The sequence below is a fragment of the Zea mays genome, chromosome 3, assembly GCF_902167145.1.
Source record: "Zea mays cultivar B73 chromosome 3, Zm-B73-REFERENCE-NAM-5.0, whole genome shotgun sequence".
NCBI classification, from domain to species: Eukaryota; Viridiplantae; Streptophyta; class Magnoliopsida; order Poales; family Poaceae; genus Zea; species Zea mays.
This window is the reverse complement of record NC_050098.1, coordinates 229,682,040-229,694,405: the sequence shown is the minus strand read 5'-3', so window position 1 is coordinate 229,694,405 and position 12,366 is coordinate 229,682,040. Positions and strand designations below refer to the sequence as shown.

The following is a 12,366-nucleotide window of genomic DNA, read 5'->3' as shown; positions in this document are numbered from 1 at the left end:
TTGGCATGCGCTACAAATCCTGTCTTTCTCAAAATGAACATTTGTTAATCCTAAAATGTGTTCTCCCTTTAGAAGCTTATGAAGATTCTTCATCCCAACATGGGCTAGTCGGCGGTGCGAGAGCCAACCCATGTTAGTCTTAGCAATTAAGCAAGTGTCGAGTTCAGCTCTATCAAAATCTACCAAGTATAGCTGACCCTCTAACACTCCCTTAAATGCTATTGAATCATCACTTCTTCTAAAGACAGTGACACCTACATCAGTGAATAGACAGTTGTAGCCCATTTGACATAATTGAGAAACGGAAAGCAAATTGTAATCTAATGAATCAACAAGAAAAACATTGGAAATGGAATGGTCAGGTGAAATAGCAATTTTACCCAAACCTTTGACCAAACCTTGATTTCCATCCCCGAATGTGATCGCTCTTTGGGGATCTTGGTTTTTCTCATATGAGGAGAACATCTTCTTCTCCCCTGTCATGTGGTTTGTGCACCCGCTGTCGAGTATCCAACTTGAGCCCCCGGATGCATAAACCTACAAAACAATTTTAGTTCTTGACTTTAGGTACCCAAACGGTTTTGGGTCCTTTGGCATTAGACACAAGAACTTTGGGTACCCAAACACAAGTCTTGGAGCCCTTGTGTTTGCCCCCAACAAACTTGGCAACTACCTTGCCGGATTTGTTAGTAAGCACATAAGAAGCATCAAAGGTTTTAAATGAAATAGCATGATCATTTGATGCATTAGGAGTTTTCTTCTTAGGCAACTTAGCACGGGTTGGTTGCCTAGAACTAGATGTCTCACCCTTATACATAAAAGCATGATTAGGGCCAGAGTGAGACTTCCTAGAGTGAATTCTTCTAATTTTGCTCTCGGGATAACCGGCAGGGTACAAAATGTAACCCTCGTTATCCTGAGGCATGGGAGCCTTGCCCTTAACAAAGTTAGACAAATTTTTAGGAGGGGCATTAAGTTTGACATTGTCTCCCCTTTGGAAGCCAATGCCATCCTTGATGCCCGGGCGTCTCCCATTATAGAGCATACTTCTAGCAAATTTAAACTTTTCATTTTCCAAGTTATGCTCGGCAATTTTAGCATCTAGTTTTGCTATATGATCATTTTGTTGTTTAATTAAAGACATGTGATCATGAATAGCATTAACATCAATATCTCTACATCTAGTACAAATAGTAACATGTTCAACATTAGATGTAGAGGGTTTGCAAGATTTTAATTCTACAACCTTAGCATGTAATAAATCATTTTTAGTTCTAAGGTCGGAAATAGTAGCTTTGCAAACATCAAAATCCTTAGCCTTAGCAAGTAATTTTTCATTTTCAATTTTAAGGCTAGCAAGAGAAATGTTTAATTCTTCAATCTTAGCAAGCAAATCATCATTATTATATCTAGGATTGGGAATTGAAACATCACAAACATGAGAATCAACCTTAGCAATTAAACTAGCATTTTCATTTCTAAGGTTGGCAATAGTGTCATGGCAAGTGCTTAGCTCACTAGATAGTTTTTGACATTTTTCTACTTCTAGAGCATAAGCATTTTTAACCTTAACATGTTTCTTGTTTTCTTTAATTAGAAAATCCTCTTGGGAATCCAAAAGGTCATCCTTTTCATGAATGGCACTAATTAGCTCATTTAGTTTTTCCTTTTGTTCCATGTTAAGGTTGGCAAAAAGAACGCGCAAGTTATCCTCCTCATTGCTAGCATCATCCTCATCACTAGAGGTTTCATATCTAGTGAAGGATCTTGATTTTACCTTCTTCCTTTTGCCGTCCTTTGCCATGAGGCACTTGTGGCCGACGTTTGGGAAGAGGAGTCCCTTGGTGACGGCGATGTTGGCGGCGTCCTCGTCGGATGAGGAGTCGGTGGAGCTCTCGTCGGAGTCCCACTCCCGGCAAACATGGGCATCGCCGCCCTTCTTCTTGTAGTACTTCTTCTTTTTTCTCCTCTTTCCCTTCTTGTCGTCGCCCCTGTCACTGTCACTAGATATAGGACATTTTGCAATGAAATGACCGGGCTTACCACATTTGTAGCACACTTTCTTGGAGCGGGGTTTGTAGTCCTTCCCCCTCCGTTGCTTGAGGATTTGGCGAAAGCTTTTAATGATTAAAGCCATCTCCTCATTGTCGAGCTTGGAGGCGTCAATTGGTTATCTACTTGGTGTAGACTCCTCCTTCTTTTCCTCCGTCGCCTTGAAGGCCACCGGTTGCGCCTCGGACGTGGAGGGTTCGTCAAGCTCGTTAATCTTCTTTGATCCTTTGATCATACATTCAAAGCTCACAAAATTCCCGATAACTTCCTCGGGGGTCATTAGTGGGTATCTAGGATTACCATGAATTAGTTGAACTTGAGTGGGGTTAAGAAAAATGAGAGCTCTTAGAATAACCTTAACCACCTCGTGGTCGTCCCACTTCTTGCTCCCGAGGTTGCGCACTTGGTTCACCAGAGTATTGAGCCGGTTGTACATGTCTTGTGGCTCTTCCCCTTGGCGAAGTCGAAAGCGACCGAGCTCCCCCTCGATCGTTTCCCGCTTGGTGATCTTTGTTAGTTCATCACCCTCGTGCGCGGTCTTGAGGAGGTCCCAAATTTCCTTTGCATTCTTCAACCCTTGCACCTTGTTGTATTCCTCTCTATTTAGAGAGGCCAAGAGTATGGTTGTGGCTTGGGAGTTGAAGTGCTCGATTTGGGCCACTTCGTCCTCATCATAATCCTCATCCCCTACGGATGGTACCTGTGCTCCAAACTCAACAACATTCCATATACTTTTGTGGAGTGAGGTTAGATGAAATTTCATTAAATCACTCCACCTAGCATAATCTTCACCGTCAAAGGTTGGCGGTTTGCCTAATGGAACGGAAAGTAATGGAGTATGTCTAGATGTACGAGGATAGTGTAAGGGTATCTTACTAAACTTCTTACGCTCTTGGCGTTTAGAAGTTACGGAGGGCGCATCGGAGCCAGAGGTCGATGTTGATGAAGTGTCGGTCTCGTAGTAGACCACTTTCCTCATCCTCTTGTGCTTGTCCCCACTCCGATGTGGCTTGTGAGAGGAAGATCTCTCCTTCTTCTCTTTGTGGTGAGAAGAAGATTTCTTCTCCTTCCCTTTGTTGGAGGAGCTCTTCTTCTTCTCCTTCCTCTTGGTGCGGGACTCTTCCGATGAAGTGCTCCCGTGGCTTGTAGTGGGCTTTTCGCTGGTCTCCATCTCCTTCTTGGCGTGATCTCCCGACATCACTTCGAGCGGTTAGGATCTAATGAAGCACCGGGCTTTGATACCAATTGAAAGTCGCCTAGAGGGGGGTGAATAGGGCGAAACTGAAATTCTCAAAAATAATCACAACTACAAGCCGGGTTAGCGTTAGAAATATAATCAAGTCCGCAAGAGAGGGCACAAAACAAATCGCAAGCGAATGGTGAAGTGAGACACGCGGATTTGTTTTACCGAGGTTCGGTTCTCTCAAACCTACTCCCCGTTGAGGAGGCCACAAAGGTCGGGTCTCTTTCAACTCTTCCCTCTCTCAAATGGTCCCTCGGACCGAGTGAGCTTCTCTTCTCAAATCAAAGTCGGGAATAAAACTTCCCCGCAAGGGCCACCACACAATTGGTGCCTCTTGCCTTGATTACAATTGAGTGTTGATCACAAGAGCAAGTGAGAAAGAAAAGAAGCAATCCAAGCGCAAGAGCTCAAAAGAACACGGCAAATCTCTCTCGCTAATCACTAAAGCCTTTTGTGGAATTGGAGAGGATTTGATCTCTTCGGTGTGTCTAGAATTGAATGCCTAGCTCTTGTAAGTGGTTGAGAAGTGGAAAACTTGGATGCAATGAATGTGGGGGTGGTTGGGGTATTTATAGCCCCAACCACCAAAAGTGGTCGTTGGGAGGCTGTCTGTTCGATGGCGCACTGGACAGTCCGGTGCACACCGGACATGTCCGGTGCCCCCGCCACGTCATCACTGCCGTTGGATTCTGATCGTTGGAGCTCCTGACTTGTAGGCCCGCCTAGATGTCCGGTGCACACCGGACATGCACTGTTCCTTGTCCGGTGCGCCAGTATGGGCGCGCCTGTCTTCTGCGCGCGCAGAGCGCGCAATAAATGCGTCGCAGGTAGCCGTTGGCGCCGAATAGCCGTTGCTCCGGAGTTGCACCGGACAGTCCGGTGCACACCGGACATGTCCGGTGAATTATAGCGGACTAGCCGTTGGAGATTCCCGAAGCCGGCGAGTTCCTGAGGCCGCTCTTCCTTGGCGCACCGGACACTGTCCGGTGTGCACCGGACAGTCCGGTGAATTATAGCGCGCTGGCCTGAGAAATTCCCGAAGGTAGCGAGTTCGAGTTGGAGACCTCTGGTGCACCGGACGCTGTCCGGTGTACACCGGACAGTCCGGTGCCTCCAGACCAGAGGTGCCTTCGGTTGACTCTTTGCTCCTTTGTTGAATCCAAAACTTGATCTTTTTATTGGCTGAGTGTGAACCTTTTATACCTGTATAATCTATACACTTGAGCAAACTAGTTAGTCCAATTATTTGTGTTGGGCAATTCAACCACCAAAATTAATTAGGGACTAGGTGTGAGCCTAATTCCCTTTCACCTACGCCGATGTAACACCCTAAATTTGGGGTATAAAATTTCTTTTCTAATATTCACCAAATTCAGGTGTTACCCTCTCTTTTTCTTGCTTTTCTTTTCTTTATTCTGAATGCTGAAGAGTTATTTTATATATGTATAAGTTTTTAGCATAGTAAAATAAAATCTTAGAGGAACTTTGATTGTTGCATTCATGTTGATGCATAGTGTTTATGAGTACAAAATGTTATCGCAACAGATTAAAATATCTCGATGATGTTCCCAAGAGTTTTTAGAATCTTTGGAACGTTTCTTCGAGTATTAAATATGAATTTTAGTTTTGCTAATATTAATTAAATACCTAAAATTTAGTATTTGCGAAAACTATAAAATTCTGGAAACTCGATAATATATGTATATATATTTTCCTCTCGTCGACCTGTTCCAGACCTCGTGTCCTTTTTGCGGGATCGTTAAAATGTCTTTCCTCGTAAATGTCGTGCTGCTCGTGTCTACCCTCGTCGTGCTTACAACTGCCTCTCTCTCGCTCGGCCTGCTCGCCTGCCCAGGCCACCCCAGCCCACTCGCCAGCACGCAACCCAGCCCGCGGCCCCACGCCATGCTCCCGCCAGCGGCCCACTCCCGCGCTGCGCATCAGGCGGACCAGCCAGGCGCGTCGTGTGCCCTGTGGTCAGTGCGCTTGCGTGAGCGCTGCGCCGCAGCCTATCGTCCTAGGCGTGGGCCCCACCCACTAGTCCGCCCACCTCATGTTCCTCTTCTCCCAAACCGCCTCCCACGCATGTCTCTCCCTCGCCGGTTCCATTTGGAGCCTCATCACCCTATTTCCCTCTCCCTCACGCGCGCCCACACCTCTACTGCCGAGCCGCCCTTGCTCCTGCGCCCATCTGGTGGACGCCCGCCCGCCATAGCACATCGTGCCCATCATTTCTACGGAGGAGCCCTGTTCGCGCCGAATTGCTAGTTCGGCGCTCGCCGTCAAACTCCGTCGTGGTGAGTCCGCTTTCCCTTCCCCACCTCATCCCTCCCCTTTCTGCCCCCTGCTGAGTCGTTCGTCTCCTCCCGGTGAGCCCCTGCGCGGCCCCTGCGCAGAGCACGGCGCGGCTGTCAGCCGGCGTGGCGAATAACCAGCGTAGCGGCTCACCAGCGCAGCGCGCGCGGCGGCCAGCCCCTGTGTTGTGGCCAAGCCCCTTCTTAGGCATGCGCTGTGCAGCATGCCGTGCTTTCCTGGCCCCTACTCATCCATGCGGCTGCACGGCTCCCCTGCCATGCCCGCTACGAAGAAGAACCTCTCCCCTGTGCAACCGTCTGTGCCGTGCGTGCGTGCAGACAGGGAGGAGAAAGAGGTAGAGAAGGAAGAGAGAGAGCTGCTCGTGGACCCCACCTGCATGGCTGCATGTCGAGCTCCCCACGTCTTCCTCTGCGCTTGAATTGGTCAATTGGAGAATGGCCATCGCATGCACGTATGCAGATCCAAAGTTGTTGCGCTTCCGGTCAACGGGAACTCCTCTACACAACCCTTCTTTTGTGCCCACGACCACGTAGCCCTCCGTGTGGCCTATTTTCTAGCTATAAAATCATTGCCACATCATCGTCATGAATCCGTAATTTATTAAGTATTTAATATATTATACATTATAAATTTGTTTCGACTCGTTCTAGTTGTGTTAGTTTTGTAATAACGTTGTCTACATGTTAGAAACATTGTTTGGTCGCGACACATGGTTTATTTAATTAATGAAGTCTCTACTACTTATTAAGGCTACAAGGGTAGCCTGCCTCCCTTGCGTTCTGCCGTTAGACAATCTCAGGCGTCCGTTCTATCATTCTGTGATCTAAGTCGTCCGATACCGCACAATCGTCCGCTCTTCGACCACCAGCCCCGCAGACATCATGCTCCCTTCCCCACAAAATATCCTTCACCCAAACTACACCTCTCTGCGCCCGCGACATCCACGCCGCCTCAGCCGGCTGTCCGACGCCCTCTCTGTGCCTCCCTCCCCACGCTGCCTCAGCCGGCGGCGCGCGGCGTGCAGCGCAGCCGCCGGGGCCAGGCGCCGTCTATGGTCCACCGGAGGCGGTAGGGGACGCAGGGTCGCCGGGCGGTGTGCGGAGGACCGGAGGCGAGGGCGCGAGGCGATTGGCGATAGGCAGGAGGGGAGCCTCTCGGGAAGGGTAATGTACCACCGCGACGCCGACAAGAGGATGGAGTTCCTTCACCTCACGCCGCTGCCGCCCACGCAGCTCGAGGCGGTGGTAGGATGCTGCGTCGACGGCGAACTACTGGAGATGCTCTTCATGTTCTCTGTGAGCTCAGATTCTTACCCTCCTTTTGCTCATTACATTATACGGTAGGTTTGCTATCCTGGGAATCGAACTGCCAAAGCTGACCCCAAAGCCTCCGCCTATTTTGACCCTTTATATAGGATCAGCTTCAACTCGTTGTTCTATCGCATTATTTCAGCTAGCTATTGACGATTTGATGCACTTAAAACACCTGCACAACCTGACGATGTTGTTTTGTTTTTGTTGCTTCGTTTAAAATTTCATAGATTTCTATACATGCTTGTAATAGCTGCCACTGATTGTCTATGTTGAGTTGACATTTTACAACTAAATAAACTTGCAAAGTGTTCCTCTTGCCTATGTTCAAACGTGGCTAATGTCTGGTTCTCTGACCATAGAAATTTTAGACTTCATCGTCATATTTTTACCTGTCTGTTATTTTTAGATTCACTGCTTCATGATCATATATCTAGAATAGCAGGTGCCTTTGACCACCCAAATGACTACTATGGTCTCTTGTTTCTTTGGTTTTCTGTAACAAAATGAAGGATTCATGGATTGGTTTTACTTTGCAACATTCTAGGTCTGCCACATAATTAGTTTTTTGCAAACAAGGCTTCAGATTTAACACACAAACCTTAAAGAAGTTCCGACTACTGCAATCTTCAAAGCATGCAACATTCTAGGTCTGCCACATAATTATATTTCTACAACAAGGCTTCAGATTTAACACACAAACCTTAAAGAAGTTTTGCAATCTTCAAAGCATGCTCTCGCTCCATTTGTCAAGTCATTGGTGGCAACTGCAATGCCTGCCAGAACTGTTGCCTCTGACACCCCAACAAGAGCAACCCACAGAGCTTCTTCCGTCTCCCCTCCAACACGCCGAGGAGGTCACGCTGGGCGTCAGTCCTCGGCTATCTCACTTATGTCTGGAACCAGTTCAACTCCTTCTATCTTGCCAGGCCAATGCATTCCTGTATTGCTCTTTGTCTTTGAGGATGATGCGGTTGATGTTTCAAGTGCTGCAGGAGGGGGAGCCGCTGACGAAGACGACAAGCCTGGGACCACCCCGCCGTCGCTGATATCCCGAGCCTGAGCGCCGTCGCGTGGCCTACGTACCGAGCGCGAGTGGGAGCGCCGGCGCTGAGAAGAAGACGAAGAAATGACGGCGGCTGTGTGCATTCGCTGGAGCTGTGAAAAGGTTAGATGACCGCAGCGGTGGAGGCTTCTGTTGGCCCAGGAAAAGCATTGTAGCTCTCCTATATCGAATTTTTTAGGAGACGAGATAGACGACGGCTAGCGCTGCGGGCTGCGCGTTTCCTCCTTTGGTGGACAGGGAGCCGAGAGCGAGAGCAAAGTTGTGTGCTGCGGCTGCTTTCTCCCCTTCCCTTCCCTTCCTGTGGATGCGCGGAACAGAACAGTGAACAGGGCAGGGTAAGTGGTAGCAGCATCAGGAACACCTCAACCGTTAGTCTGACTGAAGGAGCAGTAGCTGAGCTTCCGCGGATGAGTTGTGTGTCTGTGTGTGTTACAGAGAGAGAGAGGGTCAGGTCGGAATGTGCTTCACTGGTGGAGAAAAGGAATGATGGGGGAGAGGGGTGATGTGTTACAGACTTATAGAAATCTTCTGTTAGTCCAACTACAAGGGTCCTCGACACTAAGCCACCTTACCTTCATCTTTAGGGAAGAAGTGCTACGAAATCAAAAACAAACCTTCATTAACGGTCATCTTGTGATCTCATCATCTTACCTACCCTAACCATTGATGACGGATGTGGCGCGTGTGTTGGCTGTGTGCAGGAGGCATCGTCGTCGTCCCATTCACCCTTCTCTTCTTGGCTGTGTACAGGAGTCATCATCGTTGGTGTGATTCTACATGACTGGCTGCTCACTTTTGAACCTTGTTTACAATCTTTAACTTGCAGCTCCCTGCCTGATTGTTTTACTAAATGGATGATTTGGTAATTTTACCGACGCTGCTTTATTCTGCTGTGATAGGAATTTTTTTTGAAACCTTCAAGCTTCGACGCCCGACCCTTTGCATTTGTGGTATAGTGAATATTGAACTATCGGGGAGAATGCAGAAACAATTTACAGATGATAGGTACTACATATGGTGAGTTCTCAACCTTTGATGTCAGTGTTGGTTGGTCACCTATTTTTTTGTTCATGGACTCATCGAACTAGCGCTCGCTTGTTTCTATGTATAGACAGATGAGGCAACTGGCCATGGTGTATATGCTGCTTCGACCTGTGCAGTTTATGGATGAAGATGAAGCTGACCTGCAGATGCTGTGTATCCAAATTGAACGGATTGTTCTGATAAATATAGTGTGAAAAGATAAATTATAATATTTGTTCTTGTGCGTCATCGCAACGTATTTTGGTGGGGTAATATGAACTTTGATCTATTTTTCCAATTATATTCTAGGCTCTAACCAACTGATCCAAAATGTCACATTGATTGATACATGGATTTTGATACTTCTGAATGGAGATACATGTTGTGTAATGGCACTTGTATAGAGAGACAGTACACTCAGGGCTGGACCACTAACGACGAACCTCTGTGCAAACTTTGTCAAGGACTTTGCAAGTAACAACTCCTTGTGTTTCGAAGTAAATCCTGTTTTTTATTATAAACAAATAATATTTGGTCACAATAATTTTGTTTTACTTGGTTCAGCGGAAGGCTTGCAAAGTCACCAGAATATTTTGAAGATTTATTCTGTGGTCTAGCTTGTTTCCAGGAATACAGATTAAGAACCAGTGGTAGGACCTCTGTGACACTTGAGTCTTCTTTCTGTTATCCACATAAGTGAACAATTTTTGTAGGTGCCATTGAATAGTTAGGACTATTTGCAGTTATATAAAATCAAAGAAAGTTGCAAGTTAATTCACATATATGTAATAAAGCTTCTTAGTAATTATATGCATGCACTGTTTCAAATAGAATGTGCCAAGTGCTCCCAATGCAAGCTAGATTGTTGCAAGCTTGTCATACACATTAAAATCTTACCCTTGAAAAAACGAGAAGAATACATCAGAAAGGTTGCTCCAAACATTGCAAGTACAAAGAAAATGTGTGTGTTGCACATTGATATCATGATTTTCCATGTTCTTTTGCAAATCTAGGGCTAACAGACGACTCATCTTAACAATATAACACACATTTGTACATAAGTTATCATAGTATTATATATTTCTGTTGCAACGCACGGGCACTCACCTAGTAATTGTTTATCTCTTGGTTATTAAAATAACTAATTTATAGTTTTTATTTACAATTTATAAATACATGTTAATAGGATTAATGACTACATAAATATTTTAATGTAATACTTGTTTAGTATAGACGCAACATCTATTTAGTAGTTCTCGTGTCGTCGCACTATCGTCACGCTATTCGCGTGTGATGTGCTCGTCGTCGTGCTGTGCGCACATCGTATGCGTGTCGTAGTATTGTTTCGCACGCGTATCTCGCGTGTCGATCACGTGTATCGCGCGACATCTACGTGTGATAATAAATTTAAGGTTCACTCGACTGATATTTATTAGATTAATATTCTAACTAGATTAAATGTGCAATGTTCCACTCGAGCTTTTATAAGAAATATTAACATAACAAATATTAACTAACTACTTTCTATTTATTTAACATTTGTCTAGTATAAGCGCGTTCTATATTTAGTATTTTCTCGCCTGTCGCGCGTGCTGTTCCGCACGTGGCCGCGTGCTGATTCGCACGATATTCACGTTGGTCGCACGCACTGTTTCAGGCGTCGTCCGCGCACTAAATCGTGTGTGGTCGTGCGTGTCCGAGTGTCCTTCTGCACGCTATCGTGTTGTTTCATGTGTCGTAAATTCGCATCGCCTATAATCTCTCGCTTTAATTAAATTACTAGTTAACTAACAGCTGCTAGTGTAACAGGTTAAGCGAAACTAAATATTAGATATAATTTATATTTGATAACATCGAATCAAATGTTCTAACTAATATTTTTAGAGTAAACACGCTAACTTCTCGACCGTAGCTTCAACTATCGTGTTTCTTTTTCTCGCGTGACTATAGTAGCGCATTCTATTTCATTTTACATGTTTTATTATGTTTTTATTTGAATGATGTAGTGTTCTTATGTATATACATATGTCTGTTTGTTTGTGCATGTTGGTATTCGCTGTGTGACACGAATAGACTGCGATCTATTTCCGAGCTTCGAGGAATCGACAGTCAAGTTTTGGTGACCAAGTGGTCTAGCTCTTCGAGTTCCACGAAGTTGAAGACCCTGAGCATCTGTTTGGTGAAGGCAAGTGTCCTCTGACCCATTATGTCCCATTTACTTTATAATTCACTGTCCCGCATACTATGAACAACCTAAGGATTGACTAGCTTTCTATTTACCTGGTCCTTGATTACCTTTTGGGCTACTATGGTTAGATTCATGCTATTGCTTTACTTTAATCAATGAACATGATGTGAACACTTATGATATGATGTTGTCATTATGATTATGATGTCGGACTGGTGATACTTTAGGGGACTCGAGCTGTTTCTCGAGTGCCTCTCTGTAAGGACCTATTCATTGGATGACCGCCTGGGAAAACAGTGCAACCATAAGGGTGGAGTGGGACGCCCTTAGCTGAGTAATTAGAGGAACTGGGGTGTAGTTCGCTTCGCCGTCGTGCCGTTAATGGGGCTCGGTGTATGCGGCTCGCTCTGCCAAGGTTGGTTCGCCCCTTGGGGAGGAGTGCGGTGCATTTAAGAAACCTAACGGGTGGCTACAGCCCCAGGGAATCTTTGTAAAGGCTACATAGTGAGACCCTGCCTATTCACCTTGGTAGTGTTTAAGGGTTTGATCGGCCCGAGGCAAGAGGGAATCACGGCTTGTGGGTAAAGTGCGCAACCTCTGCAGAGTGTTTGAAAAATGATATATCAGTCGTGCTCGCGGTTATGAGCGGCTAATGGAGCTCCATTGATTAGTGATATTTGATTAGAGATACTGGATCAGAGATGTTTAGATTACAGGTGGTGACAAGGATGATGTTTATGACTATGGTAATGGTAAGTGGTATTCTTTCCGTCTGGAAAGGGTACTTTTGGGTTAACAACTTGGGTTAATGATAAAACTTGGCTCTCTACTAGTAATAATTACCTGACCAACTAATAGCAACTGCTTGACTTAACCCCACATAAAGCTAGTCCACTACAGCCAAACGAGACATTTGCTGAGTACGTTGATGTGTACTCACCCTTGCTTTCACAAAACACCAGGTTGCCTTTGGTGCAATCTATGCTTAGGTAAAGAAGGCGTCGAGGCGGATCTCCAGAAGTTCCAGGACGTCGACGAGTTCGAGGATTAGGCTAGCGACCTCCCCTAGTCAGCTGCCTGTGGTGGGTTGTTTACGTTGGCTACGTTTCGATTCTGTGTACTTTGATTTATATTATGTAAATGGCTCTAGTCTGTAATATTATTACTT

The 12,366-nt window shown here is 45.8% G+C and overlaps 1 long non-coding RNA gene across 1 annotated transcript; it reads left to right on the top strand.

Annotated features, from left to right (window-relative positions):
* Positions 1-5,343: 5,343 nt before the first annotated feature.
* On the top strand, positions 5,344-9,397 carry LOC103651589 (uncharacterized). The gene is made up of 5 exons (XR_564822.1): positions 5,344-5,592; positions 7,917-8,089; positions 8,689-8,748; positions 8,887-9,004; positions 9,099-9,397. It is a non-coding gene; the product is annotated as an uncharacterized lncRNA (long non-coding RNA).
* The last annotated feature ends 2,969 nt before the right edge of the window (positions 9,398-12,366 follow it).